Below are 25,044 nucleotides of genomic sequence, written 5' to 3'. Positions count from 1 at the left end.
TCCAGTTGAAAAAAATATGTTAACGAAGATTGGTCTTGTAGAGATTAATGGAGTTAAAAAATTTTCATCCCATGTGTTTTCGTATGAATAGTGTAGCAAAGTTTTAACTAATTATCATCTGAGACTTATTTTCCAGAGCCATACTGAGTTAAAAACGCCTTGCTCAGGCCTTAAAATTGTATTTTTATACTTACAATAAACAATCATTATTCAGTCTAAAAACCACGTAAAATTTAAAATAGTTTTTAACTAAAGCAATACATGAACATATGCTTATATTATATTATTTTTATTTACTAAACAATTCTGCCAACGCAGAGTTTTTTATGTTTTCTAATTCAGCCATTTAAATTCGTTATGCAAAAAAGTCATAAGTACTATTTGATTGAAATATTAATAATTATTAATGTTAGGTTAGGTTAATAACAATAAATACAAAAATCAATTTTTATTGGTCAATGCACTTTTAAAATCACCTACATACTCGTACAAACCTAAGGTGTATAGTATAATAATGGTATCCTACTGCTCTGAATACATACAATAAATAATACAATATGTTTTAATCTCTTTTTATGAATAATCGATTTTATAAGGAGTGTTTTATCGAATGATATCAATGAAAAAAAAAAGTTTTTTCGAGCAATCCTCGTTGGTCAATGCACTTGGCGAATTTAATCGCTGGCATGCATATTATGTATTTACCGGGGTTCAAAATTGACTTACCGTTCAATGCCACTCAGAAATAAAGCGAGGCGGGTGAAGAATGACCTAAGTCCACTTCGCTATTAATTCGGACAAAAACAACGCGAGCGTTTATGAACTTGATTTTGATAAAGATCGCAAATTCTGCACGTTATAAATCTGCGACGGAATCATAAATTATTATTCGGAATCGGTAAAAACGGGTCCGTTTTTACGGTTGAAGTTTTTTTTGTCTATGGTATGTACGTATACTATATCTATGGGCCCTCGTTTATTGTGATTTAAAGACAATAAAGTATTTTTATTTGTATTGTTTAGAAGCCTGAAGCTAAAATCGGAATATAAATTAAAAACAACTGTGAAGGTATTGTGTAAAGCAGATTTATTAATGATATCTGACTTTCATATTGAACTTTCCAGTATTCACAATCTACCTTAACCAATCAGGATTTAGGTGAAAGAATAACTTTTAATATAATTAAATAAACTTTAATAAGCCGGGACCAATTCACTGTTGGATGGAGGTTTATTCATATAATTTTAGCGTTTTGATGTTGCTGCTACACTCATGGAGACGATCTTACAAAAGAAAATCGTACATTGTACATCTTTAGTTTGGGCAAACCTACATCATAACGATATGCAATCTTATCGGCTGAAAACCATTTCTGACTAATTTGTCAATACCTCGTTGGCGCATACAGTTTATACGCCAGCCAATTAATGCCCCCGAAAGCTTTAAAAATTATCAGAAATTGTGTACGCATTAAATCTATAATATGAAATTAGGTAAAGGCCTATCCTGTACGGTACAACAATGGCCGAACTTGATTCCTGATTGAAGTTCATTAATTCTTCTGCCCTGTAAACATACTACATAACTACTGAATTGTCTACAATCGATACCTAATTGAAATTGCCTACAGTGGCGTGGATGCTTTAACGTTCGCCTTTTGTTCCATAGGTCAAGGGTTCTAATCCCGCGCTATGACTCAAATTCACATGATGTTTTTTTTATTATTTTTTATAAATATGTCTGGATCATACATAATGCATCGAATGAATTGTTAACAATCTAAATAATGATACCATGGTTCCATTTTGGATTGAAAATATTTATTTTATAAGTATCGTGATATAAATTGGAATAAGTCTAATGAAGAAGTGAAATTTTGAGTAAAAATTTAATAGATTTATATATATATGTATATTTTGGAAATGGAGGAAATATGGTTTGTTGTACTTATATAAAAAAAATAACCAAAAATACGACGTCAGAAAAATTATTGAGATTTCCCGCGAATCAAAACGCAGTTAAATTCATTTATCTAGCATTCGAAAAGTTTAGAAATGTGTAAAAACAAAATGGCAATGTACGATTGCAACAATGATTTTACTACCCCTTCGTACCCCCACCAATGGGCTGTAAGTCCCACCAGAACCCCACGCTGGGTTTCCAAATTGTAGTTTTGATTTAAAAAGTGAACCGAGAACTGATCCACGACAAGATAAAGACCAAATATCATTTATTGACCAAGAAAAAATGCGATACGGACTTGCAGACACTAACACATGCACATTAAAAGTGTATATTGACCGTAAGACTAAATTAGTCGTCACTTTTTAAAACTAATTACCTCCGCAATGTATCGGTGTGGACTTCAACAGAATCAACAGTTAAGAAGACGGTCATGTTAATTTAGCAAAATATAGTGTTATTTATTATGCACAGTAATTAATCATTATTAAAATTGGCTCTAATCAGTTGGGAATCTTCTTCTACTGATGCAGTTTCTTTTTAAAGGAAATATGGTTTTTATTAATTTTCTCTACCTATTAGGTCCATGCTCTGGATCCAGAAAACATACATATGAAATTCCCAGACGCATTAATTCGAACCTGCGAGGTTAGACCCCGTGGGTTAGTATATTGAAAATAGTACAAAAATTCTTAGTGAAATCTCACCTTGATGATCTGTTTTTCATTTTTTACGGTTCAATAGCATTTTCATTAGGTACTAAATATAAACAATATGACGCGATCCGGCCATGGAATTGTACAGGTTGTATAGGTACGTATATTATCGATAATACAGCAGTTGTGTAGCAGTGCAAATAAAAACAGATTGCCATAGTATATACTATAATTTATAAAGATATCGTAGATATTGGATTTTGTTATAAACTTATACAAAAAAAAAACGAAAATAAATACCTACAGCGTATATGTCGAAATGGATGACCAAACCTAAATAAAAAATAAATCATTATAAATATTGAAAAAACTTAATTAGGTAAGACAGCAACCGAATCTTAATGGAAAAGCACTCATTTAATTAGCTCTATAATACGATGTGAGTCTCCACCATTTCCCGTAAGAGGTTTCTGTGTGTTTGCGAGAAAAAAGTTAATGATTGAACAATATGAAAAATTTCAACACGCGCCTGTTCGAACCCTTCGAACCCACGATTTCAGTAACGGGAATTCTGCCAATCGTCCATCCATCCATCATTCGGGCATACGATAACATATTTAGCTTCATATAATAAGAATAGGTAGGTGTATCAATCTTTAAAAAGTATTTTTACCAAGAACTTATTCAGGTGCTTTCCATAATATGGAGGAGAAGGGGAATGAATTTCAAAGATATATGCCAGCATTTTGTGGAGAAGCTTAGGTACGGATTAAAAAAAAAATGATGCAAAATTAAATTGTAAATTAAAAAAATTAGAAGATCAATCCAACGAGTAATCTAGCGTTTGTTTAAATAAAATAAAATTATAAGACAACAATAAACCCGCCGTAACATTTCTAAGAATACATGTTTGAAAGCTATCTTTGAAAAAAAAATGAGAGCAGCAGTTGACTATTTTCGAAACAAAGGGCCCCAAATATGATATCATGTAAATGTAACAAAAAAATAAAATGTCAAAACCGGAATTCCATTTCGGTTCGCCCGATCGCTTCATGATAATCGACAATTCTTATTATGTCCATGTATATGTTAGTATTATTATATTATCTCTGGTTGTATTGTAATATTATCATTTGAATGTGTGTGCACATATTTCTATACGTACGCACGGTTGTAAGCCGTACCTGATAATTTTATAATCCAAAAGGGCGTATCCGACAATCAAAAACTTAGCGGCCAAGAAATTTTAATTAATGGATTTTCAAATCGATTTAAAATCGAGCATTTTGGAACTGTCAAGATTTCGCTTTTGGTAATTTATTCATTATTTTTTTAATTGCTTACCGGTTTCAGATGAGTTTATTAAATTTACAGCGAAAATTTAAATATTACTGTACTCATACGAGACAAACTAACAATAAACTCACTTTTTATTATGTCGTTTAATTTTTTTATACATTTACATATTTCAAATTTTCAAAAAACACTCAAGTACAGACCTACAAATTTGTCTGAAGAATGGGATGGGGGAGCCACTGTCAAACACTACCCAATCAAGACTCGTAACTGGACAAAATCTGACATTCGAATGAAATTTTCAAAATGGCGTCCTATCGTAGTGTGTAGTTCCATTTTTGGCCATTCTACAGATAAGTTTGTAGGTCTGTATTATGTTTATTAGATATAAACAAATTTAATATATCTACTGATGCAATTAATTTAAACAGAATTATAACTCTCTTTTATTTTAACTGTGTATTCAATAGTAATGTAAAATGTTATAAACGACTATTTAAGAGATAAGTACGTACACAACTATTATATAAATGCCTACAGTCGATTCAATTACGTACTTAGTTATTATTAGTCGATAACGGTCATTAATCCAAAATGCTACAAAGTCACTTACGTCCTTTTCAATAAAAATATGAAATTATTCATTTTCATAATATGGATATGTACATGTACGAGCTTATTAATGCCTCTGTGTGTGTGTTTCAAATTCGAATGATCCATTTTTGAATGTTCGATCGTGAGGATTCCAAGTTTAAATTTTTATATTAAAAATAAGTCATGTTTGAAAAGTTGATCGATTTGAATATTCGAACGTGGAATGTTTTTAAAAATACTGCGCCAATTTTGAATGTGTTCCAAGTTTGAAATGTTAGACTACCGTTCGTTTGCACAGTGCTAAACAGACAATCGATAAATTAACATTCAAATAAGGCACTCATATTAATTAATTTCTAATAGTTTGAAACATACATGCTTATTTTGAAATTAAACTTTCAAGATATTCGAAGTAATTAATATGAAGATGATTATTTTATTCTTAATTAAGTACATAAGTTTGTCGAATTATTGGATTATAATTAATCAAGAATGTTCACAATTATATTATTTATTAAATAATATTAAAATCTTTTTATATTCCTAACGATATAAAGTATATTATTATCAAAAATAAGATTGTAACAAGCGTTTACCGTAATCACTCTATAGTATTTTTGACGGTCGCGACCTTTCCAAATTGGAGATTTCAATGCTCTTGGAATATTTCAAGAAAATGCATTGATATAAAATATGACAAATATTTTTTTGATCAATCAATTTTATATTTATAAAATCCTTTCCCACACAAACTGTCACGTGTATCGATAATTTGAATTGGTATTTCATTTAAGTCCTCATTCTTATCCACTTTCATATCATGTCGATTGTAAGGTCGTCAAAAATATTTCTGACAATAGAAAAAATCCAATATCGACAAATCGAGCCTGCAATCGCAATAACTCGCAACTCAAACGCAATCGAACACATTCGTACAACGACAGCAATATTCGTTTACTAACCATTTTTCGAATTCGACAACACTAATCGCACCGTGAGTGTAAAACCAAGGCATCTGCAAAAGACATATTTTGGATATATTAGGCTTTGCTAGGACAAATAGTCTAATATCTACATTATATTGCAAGTTCTTTCAGTTACTTCACTTTTACATTATCAAGTTCACGACTTTTGCAGTTGTTTTGCATTTAATCTCGAAATTGAAAAATTTGCAGATGCCTTGGTTTTACACTCACGGTGCGACGTATTACAAAATTCGCAACATACCAGAATATATAAATATTTATACGTGTATTTGATAAGTATTTGCGAATGGCTAGCTAAAAACCTTGGATAGGTATTACACATCAGATACACATGCTATGGAATTTTTCATTGTAATAAAAAACGTTTTTTGAGATCACTATTTTTATTATTTTCCATAATACTTCATAAGTAGGTATATTATTATGAAGTCAGGTAAAACTTAGCTTTGCCAAAGAAATTAGGTGATCTGTGAACGTAATACTCAGTATCCTCTGCATAGCCCGTTATGAAATAGAGACGTATTTAGTTTACGTACTAATTGCTAAGTGGACATTTTCATTAGCCAACATAAATCCATATAAATAGTAATATTTGGTCACTGTCCCGTAGATCTAAGCTTTAAATTTAACAGGACCATTGTACAACTGAACTTTTAAGGCGAGCGTCAGTGTTGCCATCTTTTTGTCATCAAATTATACTACGCGGTCTAAGAAATTATAGTATTTGCGCAAAAAAATATAGTACGCCTCGTCATCTATTGTCATATATGAGGTTTTTTTTATTTAGATACCTTGTCTAACTAAAAATGCTTACCGAATTCAATAAATTTAATTTAACACAAAAGTCAAAGGCTTTTTTTTATGTCTTTTTTCATTGGTTCGCCAAATTTATTTCTATTGCAAAATTATAGTAGTTTGCACCAATTTAAAGTACAGAAATATTGAAAATTTAGTACTTTTTCCGATATTCAAAATTATAGTATTTTGTGCGTACTATATTTTTTAAATATCGTACATAGTACGCGGACCAAAATTATAGTACAAATAGTATTATTATAGTACGGTTGGCAACACTGGCAAGCGTAGACGCTTTAGAAAGGTCATATAAATATTTGAAAGAATCAAATTAAAAATAACAATTGTTTATGTACTTCAGATAATTTTATATTCTAACGAATTACAATAAAAACCCAATTGTCTTTTGTTCATTCTTATATAGTTTTTTTTAATCTAAAATTAGGTATGGTAAAGTAAACTAATTTGTAAATATAATTTTCTGTATTGTGTGGCATCATAAGGGTACTTATTTTATTTAATAAAATCACCGGAAAAGTCACAAAAAATGACAAATTTCAGCGTAAGGGTTCGTTTGTTGTTGTTGTTGGTGTCATCTTGTTCTCAGTATTGGAATAAATCAAAATTATTTCGATGTTAGAACCGTGGTATTTACATGCAAAGTGTATTCAATAGTACTCGATAGCTTGTCATATTCCGTGAGAACTTGTAGCAATATGTTTTATTAAACTTCCTTCGGAATGTTCATGGCGTAAAAAAACTCGAATTGAAAATATCGGTAAAATTTGAACAGTTTGGCTTCGATCCATAATCGTACTCAACATGACTCACAATGACTCTATACTCGGTGTACATTAAAAATTATTTTCATTATCATCGCCTGTAAGCTGCGATAATAATAACATTTCGCGAAAAATATATATACTGAATCCCAATTTAAGATGCTAATCCAACAAAACGTATTTGTTACCACAGTTTCTTTTGAGAAAAATTGTATTTTGCATTATGAGGAGGGTTGGTTGTATTGATTCATAGCACCCAGTTAGAGCCAATCGAAAAAAAGCCAGATTATTCGTATTAAACTTAGGTACATATTTTATAAATCTACAGCAGCGAATTTCTTTGACCCAAATGGCACAATATAAGATGGCCTCGAAACAGCTTAAACAAGTCATAAATTCTTAAATTATTTCAAAATATTGAAAAGATGCGCCTTTGTTACAAATTATGTTTAAATTACCTATTACCCAAAGCATAACAAAATCCATACAATTAAAATCAAAAAGGCCTATCCTTATATTATAACCACTGAAACAGACACGTATCTACTAATAAAGAAAAACACACTGATATAATTGTATCATTATTGTCATCTTCAATAATATATATTTTTAGTCTTTAGTTGTAGGATGTGATTGATAGATACATTGATGATTTAGTCAGGTATGTTGGTAGGTAGTTGGAATTTTTGGGTTTTATTTGATGTTATTCGAAGGGGCTCAAAATCAGTCTGTGCCTCGAGCCTCCACGTACCCAAGCCTACCAATTTAAATCCAAAATTTAACATAATGGAATATCATAACCTGGATAGTTAAATACGCATTATATAAAGATCAACTGTTGACAAGTTAGTTATAAATGAAGGCATACTCAAGCTTAAATAAAAAGATAATATCCGTTTTACGCATACATATATAGTGGCCCTTCAATTATAAATATAGTATGTTTCCCAAGTTTTGTATTATTCATATTTTCCATGCGTTTTATGGGGAAAATATTTCAAGATATCCTATAAACAATATAAATACTAAACTATATGAAAAATAAAAAAAAATATCAATTATATCAAGAATGAAGTCGAGAATTTTTCTTAGGTTCATCTGTCATCTAATCAATTTTTCCATAGGTGTCTTAAATATTTCATATATAAAAATTAAAACCATTTATTTTCATTCACTATTGTCTCATGGTAAAGTCTACAATAATATACTTAAAACATAATATAATATATGATACTACTTCATATACTTTAAGGACCGGTTTCGAGTCATCGTTACATTATAAAGTATGTAACAGTGGCGACGGGTGGAGGTAGGCTGTTAACATCCGCCATAAATAGTGCACACTAAACTTTGTTATACGTATTTATTTTCATTGAAATAAAACTACAATTTTCAGATGGATAATAGTCAAAAAATAATCGTCCATCCGCAAAATATTTTAAATTATGCAATTAAATCATACATAACTTTCGATATTTTATAGATATAATAATATTTTGTATCTATTATGGTAGGCAGGGCTTAATGAATTAAAAATAATGAAACAACAATATGTATAATATGACGTATTCTTAAGCCTACGAAAACAAATAAGTATGAATGAAAAAGTGTGCACAATTTTGTCATATTATCGCCCAAAGTATACCAAAACTATTTGGTGTTGGTTTAGGCAGGGTGTAATTGATTTTTTAAAACTATATAACACCATCTGTAAATAGTAGTCTTGGTTCAATAAAAACAAATACGTATGACAAAAAATGTTTAATGTGAACTATTTATGGCGGATATTAACAGCGTACCTCCACCTTTTTCTACTGGTATGTAAAATGTCTTGTTTACGTCTTGAATTTATCATTTGCAAAGTTTACTAAGTATAATATGTAAAATAAATCAATTATTGTAATACTACATTCTACCATGAATATTGTGACTGTCAATATAATAGGCATGATTAAAGTGGACCAATTAGGAGTTATTGCTGTCAATATAATATAATAAGTAAAAATTCCGCCAAGAACCCTCAACCGATAAAATTAATTTATAATGACTTATAGAAAATAGTATAATCACGCCAATAAAAATTAATGGCGTGTTTTTTTTTTGTTCATGCATAGCTGTACAGCGTACCAGTAGTTATAATATTATGTAAATTCGACGTTGTTTCTTCAGAAAAGTCGATCGAAAAAAACCAGTATTTTTGAGTTTTATGTGTAAAACTTGTTTTTGATTGATAGGTACCAACGTTGTGGGTGTTTTTTTTGGTAAAATTACATACGAGAGACTAGAAAATAACATAGTATGTCTCATGATTACGATTTGAAATTTTTACAAGCAGGATTTTTGAAGAAATATCGAGTTTCATGACCGCTCCTTTGGCGTTTTTATAATGTGCATTTACTATCTTGAATAACGGAGAAATTCGTTATTAATTAGACATACTTAATAAAAACATATTAAGTTTACCGTTAATTATTTTATTATAACTAATTAATTATTTGAAAACACTATGATAAACGTCCCAATTATTTTTTTAAAAAATCCAATGAAGATGGACTCAATGCCAAGAATTCAAATTTAATTAAAATTCAATTTTAAACTTCAAATAATAAACAATTGAGATAAAATCAGTGTTTCTTAAAAAAATTACAACCTACTATACACTTTCATCCACAATATTTTTGTAAACAATTTAATACACTTAAATGTAGTGTATGTATCAGTAGCGAAGGGTGGAGGTAGGCTGTTAAGATCCGCCATAAATAGTGTACAGTAAGCTTTGTCAGTCATACGTATTTATCTTCATTGAAATAAGACTATAATTTACCGATGGCGTTGGTTAGCTTTTACAATTCAATTAAGCCATGAGAAAACCAATCCATAATCGATAATAGTCAAAAAATACTCATCTATCTATAAAATATCTAAAATTATGCAATAAAATCATGCATAACTTTGGATATTTTATAGATAAAATAATATTTTTATCTATTTTAGTTTGGCCAAGGCAGGGCTTAATGAATTTAAAAAAATGAACCAACAATATGTGTAATATATTGTATTCTTAATCCAACGAAAACAAAACATAAGTATGAAATAAAAACTGATCACAATTTTGTCATAAAGCCTAAAGTATACCAAAACTAATACGGTTTGGTTAGGCATGGTTTAATTGATTTTTAAAAACTAACTAACACCATCAGTAAATAATTGTAGTCTTAGTTCCATAAAAACAACTACGTATGACAAACAAAATTTAATGTGCACTATTTATGGCGGATCTTAACAGCCTACCTCCACCCTTCGCTACTGGTATATATATACTGTCATCTCACTCATGGGTAGTAGAGGCGGTTAGATAATGTCATATATATTTACTGGGAGGGTGGAAATAACGAGAGACTTAAACAATCAATTTGCATGTAAGTAATAATACACACCTACATACAATGTAAACACGTGTGACACGTTTATTTAACTAACAGCAAAATTAGATTTGATGATATTGATGATAAATAATAATATGTTTAGATTTATAACGAAGACGAGAATGTCCCACCAGAGCAAAAGAAGGTTCCCGAGTACGGGTAGATAGATAACAACAATATATATTATACATTTACGGATTTACCATTGTCTTGCTTTGACGAAATTCGACGAGATGGCAAATTGCATAATATTAATTCAATGGTAGGAAAAGATTTTACAGAATATAATTATTATTAGGTTATAAAATTGATAAAAACTTGCAACTGTTTCAGAGTTGGTTATAGATTATGTACTTTGCGTTGTAATTATCCCAACAGATTCCATATATCGTCGGTGTTTTGTAAAAAGGGCGAATCAACCATTTTGGCGAAATCGAGATTTTAATGAAAATACAATATGTACCCCACTAGCTTTGTTGTGTAAAAACGGCGAATTTGTATCTCCACAGAAAAGTATTTAAAAACGATAATCGACTAAAATTAAATTAATTAAAATTGCGAAATAAAAAGCGAAAGTGACATATTAGGCCTTTTAAAATATTATATAATAATACCTATTATAATGACAGTATTCTTTCTAAGCTTTATTATAAACTTGTTAAATATTTATAATCATCTACAGGTAAAAAACAAATAAATGTCAAAAGTTAAAAATCCTCCTTTAAAATAGCATTTTGGTTAATTCGCCGTTTTTACAAAACACCGACGATATATTATTGATACTAACTACGTACATCACATCTAGTGAAAAATATTTATTATCCTCGTTTTAATTATATTATGTTATTAATTAGTAATAAGAGCCAACAGTCGAAATGGGCTGCACACATAGCTCGTAGAAGGGACAATCGTTGGACAAATGTAGTCGTCCAGTGTTACCCAAGAAGTACAAAACGTCCGCAAGGTAGACCCAAAGGCCGCTGGATCAATGAAATGATTAAGTTCTGCAAAAGTAAGTGGCAACGCAACTCACAGGACCAAGAGAATTGGATTCAGCTTGGAGAGGTCTTCATCCAGTAGTGGATAGATTCAGGATATTCTATAATGAATGCATTAAAACAAATGTCTTAATCGTCCATCATTTAAGTACCTACGTGCTGTGTTGTATTGTTAAAAAATATACAATAAATAAAATTCAAACTTAGATTTACTAATATAATTATTTTTCATGTATTATATTTCCATGTCAAATTATTTCATACTAACGACCCGCAAACACATTAGCCATAAGCAAAAAAAAAATTACTTATTTTCTGAGCTAGTAATAATAATATTATCTACCAATATGATTTGATTGATTTGGACTGTCTGTGGGCGGGGTGGGGTCGTGACCGTCAATTGAAACTCAAAAATAATAAAAATGTTCGGATTTTTACATTTTTATTTGAAATGCTTTACTTACTTGTTTCAAGGATATTGTACCCAAATAATAATATTCTCATACTGACGCCCGTGTACGTTAATATTATATTACAGTTTGAACTCATTTTAATTATAATAGATTTTTTTCCTCGTAATGTAAAATCCAAATTGAGAAAATTGGATGATATCATGTTTGTATCAGAATGTTTCATGAGTATCGATTTTTATTTATTTATTTTACAAGAATAAAAGTGATTAATTATTATAAGTTGTTACTACTTTATTATAAGAGAAAGAATGAAATAATTTTATTTGTAGTAATAATGTATATTTAACCTTTCAAATATGTAGTAATTAAAAATACAAAATGTTGAAGAAACCCTTCTCTATTCAGAGTGTTAGGCTTAACTATATTATAATGTATATATGGAAACTTTGCTGGTTGCAATTACTTTTTATTATTATATTTTAAATTTCTGTAATCAATTATGTAACTGTTTGTTTTCCTTAATAAAAAAAAATTAAAAAAAAGCCTAAATATATAAAAGTTAAGCTGAACAACGGTTACTAAAACTAATGATTAAATTATTCTGGTTATTTCTCATTTCAAATTCATTTGTAGCAAATTTCATGTCCTGCCAAAAAATACTATAAGTACCTATTTCAGTAGATTCCATAAATTATTAGATCAATTCATCTATTTGAATTCAGCAATCACAAATATGTATGGATTTATTCCGACATTGACTTATTCCACTTACGTGAAAGTTAGTTTGTTATATGAATTCTAAAACTGTCGGTCTGTTTATCTCATGAGTTTACATTGTACCTGTATAATTACACTGTATTAATATTATTTTATATAAAATTAAGCAGGAAATGTGGGACTATCGATGTACGCCCGCTACAACGTCTGGCCGTTGCGTTTGACACCGCTACACACTTCCCCCGTAAAAAAACGCCTGCACAGGGCATAGAGGGAGAAACCGCAACGTCTTATGGTTATGTCGGCGCGCAAAGAACCGAGGAAAAGTCGAGACGAGCAAGGAACGGCTTTCATATAGGATGTAGGCAATAAATATTGGAAAATATTTGAAATTAAAAAAGTCAGGAGCTGAATTTTGAGTCTGCTTATGGTCAACTGTGTTCAGATATTATATCATTTATCACACCCTAAGGCCTAATGTGTATCAGCCAAGTATGGTTCGGGGAGATTTAAAAAAAAATGTCGCAAGGGTTCCGCCACTTAAAAAAGGTTGGGAATCACTGCTCCAGTCAGTCTTCCAAATATTGTAATATGCAGTTATGTTGCTTTGATAGATTTTTGACATTTGGTACTTTCTGACAAAGCTCTATCCGCTTCATGGAAAACCGTCATGGCTAAAAGCTAACTCGCAACACCTATTACGAGCTTTTAAATCCGTATGGCTTATTACTGCAATAAAGCTTTCTCGATGAATTACCATGTGTCTGAAAGGCGTCATTTCATATTTAGACATCATCAGGCGGTAGTTGTGTGTATATAAAAAAATAACTGGTTATTTTATCATCATGGCTTCCGTTTTGATGCGGATCAGAACCAAGTCCAGCGGATTGGAGCAGGTCACGATTTTGGTAGTCAGTCAACTACCGCGCCGCACGAAACCAGTCAAAAGATACGGCCTATTAATATGCTGGTAAAGAATCAAATTTAATATATCGTTCATACTGAGTCAAATAATCGTAGGCGAAAGTCACTATTTTCGTTGTACTTAATTAGTAATTACTTTGAGGTGTCCAATATTGGTTAATACATACGATAATTCAAATAATAGTCAGACTATTGCAATTATTATTTTTGTTAGTAAAATATATCAATTCTGGTCTTTTAAAATTACCTTTATTTCATTTTCATATTAAGGCGATTAGAAGATTCAAATTCAAATTTATTTGTTTATATACTAGTTAAGTTTACAAATTACAAATTTACGACGTTGAAGAGATTAAAAGCTCTAAATCAGTGATGAGCAATACGTAACCCACGAGCCGGATTCAGCCACCAGGATAATTTTCCACTGTAAGGATTTAAAAAAGAATACTATGATGAATGAATAATATGAACATAATTGTATTGTTTTGTAAATAATTATGGAGAATACGTATAATTAAGTACTTACTTTAAAAGTTTTTAGTTGGTATTTCATTTGGGCCTCGTGAAAAAAAGGTTACGTATGACTGCGCTAAACATAAGTGCCATATTTCTGCATGCAGTGATGATATAAGATATAGATTATAAAATCTGTCAATTCAAATAAAACATCATTTAATTACTTAATTTACCAATAATCAGGACAGGATTCACCCGTTTAAGGAGACGTTGGCAACAGCCTCGTATACAAATACTAGATTAACACAATTAATTTAAATAAAACAGTCTGTAATAATAAAGTCCTACTTTCCACATAATGTTTAGAATTGTGTGGAAGAAGTACCTAATACATAATATTGTATTTTACCTTAATTAATAGTGTCTTTCCACTAAGAATTGACAGTTCGTTTTATTATTTACCATGTTTGATCCTAAAAAGATCATATGGGCCTTCACAGAGTAGGGGTCGTATTAAAATATTTTTGTTTTACGGTAAATAGATGTTAACCACTTGTGCAACATATTAGGTGGGTAAAAAGTGAATTAGTCACAGATTCGAACCCGGGACCCATGACATTATCAGCAAACGTGAAACCACTCGGCATATTATATACAATTAAATGATTAAATAATTGACATTATTAGACATGACTAGTAACTTTTCTTTTGACAAAATGACTTTATTCGATCAGGGCAGATTTATTGATTTATTTACTTGTATGACGGCAGATAGACAACTATAACGTCGACTAATAAGATATAACTGATTAAAAGTCCATACACCTACATAGATGGGTGTACGTTGTTTAATATTGTTTAGCCATACATAAAGCCGATCTCTACTAAGAAGACTTTTGCTCATCTACCTATATTATTAGTAGTTATCCTCTTAGTAACCAATAATAGTATTTTACTTTTCACGGATTTCTTCCGAAATAACTTTTCATACAAAACAGAATTAACTGAAAATGAATTCAATTCTGCTAAAAGAATGCATTGGCATCGTGTTCTGACATATTCTAAAAGTTTCAAATGTCTAGCTAGTCGGGAAGTTAGTTAAAAATCGATTGCAAAATTTGTACTGGACAAATGGGAATACGAGCTAATAAAAACGTTGTAAAAATGTTGTTTGTTGTATCAAAGAGATATTAAAAAAACGCCAGTTCTCAACTGTCAAATAATGACGATAATAATAATATACTCACAAAATTGTTTAAAATACTCGGTGCTTACAAAAATTATTAGTAACCGTATATTTCATTACTTGTAATTCATAAAATGAGAGACCTCAATATTTTTTAGAAGAAAAACTCGCCCGAGGCTACTCTCCGAGAGCTTGTGAGTATAACAAGTACACAAATATTTGTAATTATTGTGTTTTTGAATTAATATTTTTAAGTGTAATACGTAAACCTCATCGCAGTGCCCAATCGCGTGTGTTTACGAGTATGTATAGCCACTATTAGTACGGTGAAAGCGGAATTTGGTAATTTTGTTTGAAAATTAGTAAGTAAGCTATAAGTGTTTGCTTTTAAATTTTTGAATATTAGTTAGATTTAAGAGAATGTGACGTATTTTATAAATTGTAATTTATATAATGCGCAGGTGACATTGTAAATTCATTGCAACAGTACACGCAAAGTATTTAAACATAAAATCAGCACTCAGATAATTTTCAATTCATTTCCGACCATGTCCGATCATAACAAGTTCATATGTGCCTTCACAGAGTGGACGTTTCTATTAACAGAATACGTTTTTACGATAAATGGATGTCAGCCATTCGCCCAACCTATTAGGTCCATACTCTGAGTCAAACACAAATTGAAAAACAATATGTGTACTTACATTACCCAGGATTCGAACCTGGGAACTGCGACGCAACAGGCCGACGGTTAAGCCGCGCGGCCATCGTGGGGTCGGATAAATACGATTGTAATGCAGACTGTTACTAATATTACATTCTAATGGATCTAATGGACCTGGATTTCGCCTTTCGGCATCTTCAGGCCACTATGTGCACTCACCAATGGTAAATGCACACCGTACTGAATGCCTGAACAGAATGTGGCAGCGAAATTAAAAATTGCACGAATGCATTTACAAAAATCTAATTATTATCATCTATATGCTCTTCAATTATTATCTATTAAAAGGCTATACCTCAGTTGAGGCATGGTCTAAAAAGATCGTGGCTAGGCGATGCGCGGATTGCGGGTCGCGGGTGCAAATGACGCGTGCCGAACGAAATATAATTTGTCATATAAATCCAACATGCGTCCATTTAATGTTCTGTTTATTGTTCTATTAGTAGTTCTATTAGTTCTAAAGCGCTTAACGTCAGCGGACAGCAGAGCCAGTCCAAAAACAAACATTTTCTTTCTTAACTTTCTTCTTTAAGCACTACGGTGCATGGTTGCAGCATCAGTCCAGTGCGGCTCCGTCTCGGGACGGAATGAGCACTTAAAATCACTTCTTTCAGACACGTTTAAAGCGTCAAAGAAAGCGGCCGTGCATATCCATGGTTGTGCATATATGACGGGTGGTGGTGGGCACTTTAACGTATGTTCTATTAGTAACAAAATTGTCTTTCTTAACTTTCTTCTATAAGCACTACGGTGCATGGTTGCAGCATCAGACTCATCACATCAGCACATCACATCAGACTCATCACAGCATCAGACATCATCTTCTTCCAGACACGTTTAAAGCGTCATAGAAAGCGGCCGTGCATATCTACGGCTGTGCATATATGACGGGTGGTGGTGGGCACTTTAACGTATGTTCTATTAGTAACAATAATAATATATTCATTGACACGTTTTCTTTTTCAAGTAAATGGGTAACGTTTTTTAGTCATCTTTACATGATTTAAGAATTAATACCCCCGTTGCCATCACGAAACAAATTGACGTGTTCACAGCTTGACGTTCGCTCTCCGATTGCCAGCGAGTCCAAAATTTCGTCGCACCTATAGTTGAAAATTATTTGCTGTTTCACCGTCTTAACATCAATCGAATTAATGTTTACATTATTAACACCATTTTGACAATATTTGATGGAGTGGTTTTTCTACTTTTAATATCACACTACAAAGTTACATATTTGAATTTTATTGCTGGCGAAAATTATGAGATTCTACGACTACGTTTTCTCATTTCATAATATTATTTGGTTTGAAAAATTTAAGGAAAAGGCTAAAAATAATGCAGTAATTTAATATGAAATTACTTCAAGTGAAATTCTTACCTTATAAGTTTGTTTCAAGTGGTTTTATTCAATCTTGATATGGCACGTGATTGCAGGAATCTGAAATAATAAGACAAATATAATTATTAAAAATGCAACTTTTATGAATTTGGAAGTAACGAGTAGATAAAAAAACGGACCAAGCCACCTCTGATCACACTGATAGTGAAGAGACGACGTTGGACCTGATTCCATGCCAGATGCCAGAAGAGAACCCCAACCTGGCTTGCCTGTTCATCAGCCAACCGGATAGCCAACTATCTATAGAGTGCAGTGGCGAAGGGTGAAAGTAGGCTGTTAAGATGCGATATAAATAGTGCATAGTCAAAAAATACTAGTCTATATATAAAATATTTATAATTATGACATAAAATCGAACATAATTTTGGATACTTTATAGATAGAGTAATATTTTTGTATATCATTAGTATAGCTTGCAGGGGTGAATGAATGTAAAGAAACTGACAAATAGCATGTGTAATATGTATTCTTAATTCAATGATAACAGATAAGTATGAATGAAAAAAGTGTGCATAATTTTGTCGGATCGCCCAAAGCATACAAAAACTATTATGGTTTGGTTGAGGCAGGTTTTTTTTTTTTTTTTTTTAATTTTTCGACTACCTCTGTAAATTGTAGTCTTAGTTCAATAAAAACAAATACGTATGACTGATAAAGTGTAATATGTACTATTTATGTCGGATCTTAACAGCCTACCTCCACCCTTCGCCGCTGATAGAGTGTAGGTATACGGCGGAGCTATGGTATGCTGGTATGACCTAGGACGACGCAAGAAGACTGGCTATTGACTATATGACGGGGATTCTTGGAGGCGTAGCGTGGTGTACATATTCAAAGTGGCGGATATAACCGAAGAAGAAGAAGAATTAAACTATAACATACAATCGTTGTTAACAATAATATTAGTTGTTGTAACTGTATATCTTTTTTTAATTTATCTAAAATTGAAACTGTCTTAATTCGTGTCCGGAAACTTGTACGTATGCAGTTCGCCGTATCACACTTCACCGTGAAATGTTGTATCGGAAATATATGGCCGTATATTAAAGACCGTCCAACATCTCTGTGTCGTATAGTACTAACATAACATTCATGTCTAAATAAAACACGGTTCTTGTCGGTTTACACTTTTTACAGGAAGTCAACAGCAAACAAATTTTGAAAATAGTCGTGGATTATTTCGTCGCTGTTCTGACAGAAAACACTAATTCGAAAAAATTACATATTGAGTTAGTTATACCAAAATGTTCCTTTTTTTCAAACTTTACCGTCTGAAAATCTTCTTAATAAATAAACAGTCTTTATTTTAAAATCATCCTTTTTACGATTACTTAATAAACTCACATGATAGACCATTTCAAACCTTTTAACAACTTCAAAGTCAAATTACTCAAAACTAGTATTCTCCAGTTAGTGTGTTCTGCCAGAACAGAGACGATCTGATCTGTTAGGTTAGGTTTTCATTCTTGAATTCATAAATTTTGCCAAATCAGCTATTAAAATTGAATTAATGTTAATGTTGAATCTAATAAAATTGGAGACCGTATAGTGTACGGTCATCTTGTTCCTATAAGAAAGCTCACGGCGAACTGTGCCACGGTGAAATGTTTTACGTAGGTACACTTTACATTTGTAACCGTATTAAGTCAGTCTGTTTTATCTTCAAGTCAACCGATACCCAGCAAGATTTGGACGAAATACCTTCATTAGTTTAAGAAGGAATCTATTATGATAGGCACTCAATTAAGTTATCTCAATTAAATTTCAGAATTAATTAATATATAGAATAATATACCGTAGTGGGTTGGGTTTAAAATATCACAAAAATAATAGTATTCTATTTTAAATTCGCGAACACATATTTATCGAAAAAATCAATAAATTTCAGCTATATACGTAGGTAGTAGTTACATAGTATCCTAATTATTATTCTAAATCGTGATTTCTTCGATCATTGCTGCCAGTTAGAGGTATCTACCTATCAGTGCCAATTAAAATAAGATAAAAATATTCTGATTCGCTCACGAGTTCCCCGGTGCCACACCTACGGCGAAAATGGCACAATTTAAGTCAAATTTCGCATTAAAACAGCGGTTTTTTTCGCCGTGCATACGATTTACAACCGTCCAATTGCGAATCCTAATAACTCGAATTTATCCCAACATTCAGCTTTTGCGGTCGAACCGAAATACAAGGCAGTAAAAAAATAAATACTTAGGTATTATCTCTAATCAAAAATCTGAGGAGTCCATTCCGGATTTATTTGGCGGTAAATGTGTTCTAAAATTGTTACGAATTTGTTCTAGAATTATTATTATCATCATTTTTGTTGGTGGACAGTTATATTATATTATTATTGCTATTAGATGTTGTTATAGTACACATATGCCAATTTATTTTATGGAGAGGTCGATGAAATATCGATGGGTGGTTCAAGGTGTACCTACACTTTTCTTACTCAACATCCCGCCGCATGAATTTTTAATGACTGGTAAAGAATGGAAAAATAATAGATATAAGCATTAAACGGATATAAAATAATTAAGTAAGTACCTATATCAAATCAGATCCATTATTTTTTCAAGTTGCATACTACATGTATTATTAACAGCAGGTGCGCGCCAAGCAGGGGAGGGGTATTTGGGCTGCGAAACACGAGGGCGGAAGGATTTAGGAGAGAAAGTCCAAAAACAACATTTTTAATTTGGTTATTAAAAAATAAATGTTAAAACGAACTTTATGATGAAAAAAAATCGCCTGCGGTGCAATTTTCTTCCATGTCATCTTTTATTAATTGTGCTTCCATAGTCCATCGATATAATACATATATCTATTGTTTACAATGGCAGGTCAGGTTACAATGGCAGGTAAATTAGAGACCATCCATGGACTGAAATTGTATGCGGTTTAGTAATTTAGTAATCGTAACTTATGATTTTTGTGAGTACTGTCACGCACTGATTTTTCCGCCCCTGTGGGGGGCGCTCCCATAAGGAGTAGTGCTCCCCAGCCGCTCGGTCTGACCCTGGTAGTCAATGTGCCACCGGCGTAATGATGACGACCCCGGCAAGGCCGAACAAAAGCATGCGATATATTTCATGTGTATAAGTCCCGCAGTTGCTCCGACAGGTCCCACGACTTCTCAGGGCGAACTGCGGATGAATAAGTCGGTCACGGACCATGAGTATAGGTAATAGGTAAGAAAGTATAGGATTAAAATTTGAATTAAATATGTTTAGATAAGGGGATAATTAAATTAAATAGGATGTAAAATATGATTTGAATTGTAAGTGTAAATATGTAATATAAATTGTGATATAATAGATAAAATAATGTAAAAACATGCAAGGATTAATGAGAATAATAAAGGGAGACTTATGGATGGGCGTTATAGTACATAGTAAATAAGGTAATTAAGTTGTATTGTAATAGATCGATGTCGCCACGCATCGCACGTACACGGCGCAATAATTGTTAACATATGCTCATAGGTCCTGTTGCGAAAACTTCCATTTGTACATATGTGCAATCACAAAGTATAGCAACACATAGGGCAACCATCGATCCGATTTTAATCAAGACCCCGCGGAATTAATTTTCATACAAATCCGATTTCTAATAGCTACGGCTGTTCCGCGCGCGGCGTTTCCGAATCGGTATTCCGGCAGCTTTCCTGCTCTGACGTACGACGGCGTCTCTGTTGTACGTGTTTGAAACCGATTTCGCGATCCGATTTGCCCCTCTGCAGAGACAGAGCCCCTCTCGCTCGCGTATATGACGGCGTCACGCTCACGCGCGACGGGAGAATCGGATCAATGATTTTGGTCGATCAAGGAGACCGCGTACTGGAATAAGGCGCGGGAAATCTTTGATCAGCGAAGTATGAGTATGTACTAAACAATTGTTACTGCCTATATGTTTGGTTGACGGAATAACATCCGTCAACTAGTCGTAAGTATGTGCCTGTGGCGACACCGAGCTGTATTAGATGTTAAGGTAGGAAAGATTGCGCGACAGGCACGCAGATATATTCAATTTAAGTAACGTTCCCTCTAGATATCATTTAATATTAAACTTTCATGTTATAAATAAATTAATGACCTACCGATTTCATATTCTGAGACCAACGTCGGGGAGGTATTCAGGCCGTCGGAGTGCCTCAAAGATTGGCCCTCCAACGGTAGTTGGCCGAAGGATTGGTATGCGCTATCGTAGGCTTGGTGCCACGAATATACCAATTTAACCACTGGCATATGAAGCCTTACCATCCAGGCCAACTCGGGAGTACCCTTGTTTCTGAGTGAGAGGCACCGTCACGCCGCTAGAGCCCACGGGGCCGGCCACCTCTGTGACGGCCCTCCCTCAGCCATGAGGAATGTCACCACACGGGGGGTGTGCTGTATCGATAGGCAATTCGACGACGAATCCGTTGATACCAGGCACTCCTTCGTACGTATATTTTTCGCTTGGCTGGGCCGGAAACAAGGCGCTACTGCTTCTGAAGGTACGTACTCTCAGTACTAGCAGGTACCAGAAAAACGTAAGTGACGCGAGGGCGGTTCCGCCCATCAGGAGGTACCGCCTAAGACCTATAATTTGGCGTAACCGGTTTTCACATGGATGTTGCGGATAATCGGTCACGGCGCGATTTCCGCCAATCTTCATAGTGAAACCGTTACAGATTTTCGCACCCCCTAGAACGTTGGACAAGGGGATGAAATCGGTCAGATCTGTATAAAAACCCGTGATTTTAGAATTCAGCATCAGTCTTTTTCCACCCTTACGACCCCGAACCTGCGACGGTCGGTGGCGTGATTTCTCTCGAAATTTTCCATACAAGTTTGTCGAAACTTGTGAGGAGGTACTCACCGGGGTTCGAAAATACCTATCGGTTGATACCTACCTGGAAATTACCTACTGTCAGACGGACAGCGCGAGACGCGAAGTGTCAAACAGCGACTTAGCCGATTTCGCTCGAGTTTTAATTTTTTTTTATTTTTATTGGACCGGGTTTCCAACCTTTTTCCAACACCGTACCTTGTGCTCGCGCAATCTCGGCTACAAATAATAATACTAATTGATTCTCCATAATTAAATACTAAGTGTGTCCGTTATATAATTAATCCGATATTGTTCTTTTATTGTTTTTTTTGTGTTTCGAACTTTTATAATTTGCCTTTCTAACTGTCAGTGAATGTGAACTTAATAAATTGACAATTAATACGGTGAATATTGTTTTACTTCGACCATAATAGACTGCCTACCTGTTCTTCCAATTTCGAATGTACCTCCACTCCAGGCCCGGAGCTAGCCGAGGATTCGGAGGCCTACAGTACGTCAGTAAATAGCGGATCATAATTCATTGGACATGTCACTCGAATATAAGTTCCCGGTCTGTTAGTATCTCGGTCTAAGAATCGCTCCGCACAACATCTCATTCTATCGAGATCGGACCTCGGAACAGTATCATAAGTATTGTAACATAACTACTGTAACATACTCTTGTACCGACTATTTACGCTGCAAATAAAACTCGCTCCTCCATCCATCGGAGCAACCATCAAATCTCGACTTCTCATCTCTCCTTCTGACGACCTCTTCATCCATCACAGCGTGACATGGACCGATCCCATATTAGAATAACTATTATTATAATTTAGATCTATTAAAAAAAATAGTTATTTTAAATAAAAATCAAAACTAGATAATCTATATAAATATTTTCGTAGCGTATTATAATAAATATGTATTATATTATAATAAAATTTACTTATTAAATGCATCCGCGAATTTTGCATGTTTTTAATGGCGTTTTACCGAGTTATGAATTTGATTCCCCCTTGGGCTACATACGTTTACGGATAATTTCCAGCAATCGCGAATAATCAAGTTTTTTTTTGTTCAATCTCTGGCATTAGAGTTTAGAATTCAGATAGGTAGGTATTATTAAACACAATTTGGCCGAAAGTGGAATGTCGACCCGGCGATGGATTCTCACACAAAAGACCTCAAAATTTAAAAGAAACTCACCGAAACTTTGCAAAAAAAATGTAGATAAAAAAATATTCGCTCGACCCGTCATGCACCGATCAAAATCAAGACGTATCAACATGACAGGCACCTACGAATTTTATGCAGGAAGACTTTTCAATAATACAATTATTAAATTAACCTTACATACATATTCATATTATATTTTACAAAACATGTGCGATGCTTACCATTATAAATGTTCAAAGTATGTATTTATGATTATTAATTGTCATAGACCTTAAGAAAACATTTAATGATGTTAACTTTAAAGATATACATTATTTGTTCTTTATTAAAATTGTGATACTCGAGTGTAATTGACATATAATTAAAAATAACTAGTAGCAATACTCACATCACTAACATTTGATTATATCACATGGACTTCAGAGAATACAATTCGCAGATAGTGCTAGTTAGTTTTTAAAAGTCAATTAAACCCTGTCTAAACCAAACCATGATAGTTTAAGTTTATGTATGCTATGGGCGATCCGACAAAAATAGTGCACACTTTTGCAGTCATGCGTTGAATTAAGAATACATATTATAGATGGTGTTGGATAGTTTTTTTTTTTAAATTAATTAAGCCCTGCCTAAAGCAAACCGTAATCGATAAAAAATATTCATCTGTCTATAAAATATTTAAAATTATGTACGGTTTAATTACATAATTTTATTTAAAAAAAACTAACAAACACTATCTACACTCTGTAGTCTTAAGCGTCAATGATATTGAGCTACTTTACGAGCTGCTTGTTGGCGAATTTACAATCTGCCTGCAAAGTTGCCCAGTGTCATCATCGAACCAGCTAACAAGCAGATTGTAAACAATCTACCGATAAAAGTTGAAAGCCGGTCAATTTTACACGTTACACGCCGGCGTGTGGGCCTACTGCGTCTGCGCAGTAGCGACCTCCCGGTAAAAAAACGAACTACGTTCTGTCAAAATAGTCACTAGCTTGTTGGCTTCTCAGCGAATGGAAAGTTTTGTGTGTCAACATCACAATCGCAGTAGCTTAATGTCATTAACGCATTAGTTCAATAAAACAAATACGTTAGACTGACAAAGTTTAGTATACACTATTTATGTCGGATCTTAACAGCCTACCTCCACCCTTCGCCATTGCCTAATTAACATTTTCTTGGTAGACCTTATTTTTGAATTTTATTTTATTATCTGCGATCTAAGTATTAACCATTATTAGGGAAAATTATTGTTATTTGTCTACATGTATTACAATAAGCTAATTAATTAAATGAAAAGTATGGTATCGCGTAACGGAGAAGTGATGGGTTAAATTGTAAAAAGAGTTCAAAAAATTTGACCGTAAGAGAAATAATATGTATACGAGATGTAAACGAACGTACCTAGTCTTTTTGCAAAATGGCCCGAGGGTGCTTAATGTATAGCTCCCATCATATTCATAGACGTCCAACTATCTTAAATACAATACAGGCTGGCGGAAAAGCCGTTACTTCATAATAGGATGAAATAGTGCGAGAAAAAATGTAATAACTACCACACCGCAGATATTCGCGGCGAATTTTTGATGTAATTTGAATTTTGATTGTTGACAGGTAATTTTTTTTAACACTTACGTACTTGCAGATTGGAAATGTGTAGAAAGCAAACAACTTACTTACATGCCGTCTCTTTCAATTAAAATTAATTAGAAAAGTATACAAAGAAAAAC

The 25,044-nt window shown here is 32.9% G+C and overlaps 1 protein-coding gene across 1 annotated transcript in view; it reads right to left on the bottom strand.

Moving 5' to 3' along the window:
• LOC147067506 (zinc finger protein castor homolog 1-like) overlaps positions 1 to 25,044 on the bottom strand; it is a 272,254-nt gene that overhangs the window by 91,612 nt on the left and 155,598 nt on the right. Inside the window, exon 4 of the mRNA XM_085953709.1 lies at positions 17,297 to 17,356. The gene's annotated coding sequence lies outside the window, so the exon portion shown is untranslated. The remainder of the gene's footprint in view (positions 1 to 17,296; positions 17,357 to 25,044) is intronic.

Source organism: Rhyacophila brunnea, unplaced genomic scaffold, assembly GCF_057557595.1.
Source record: "Rhyacophila brunnea isolate RB1 unplaced genomic scaffold, BYU_Rbru_1.0 scaffold_4, whole genome shotgun sequence".
Lineage (NCBI taxonomy): Eukaryota > Metazoa > Arthropoda > Insecta > Trichoptera > Rhyacophilidae > Rhyacophila > Rhyacophila brunnea.
This window is presented reverse-complemented; position numbering and strand designations above follow the sequence as displayed.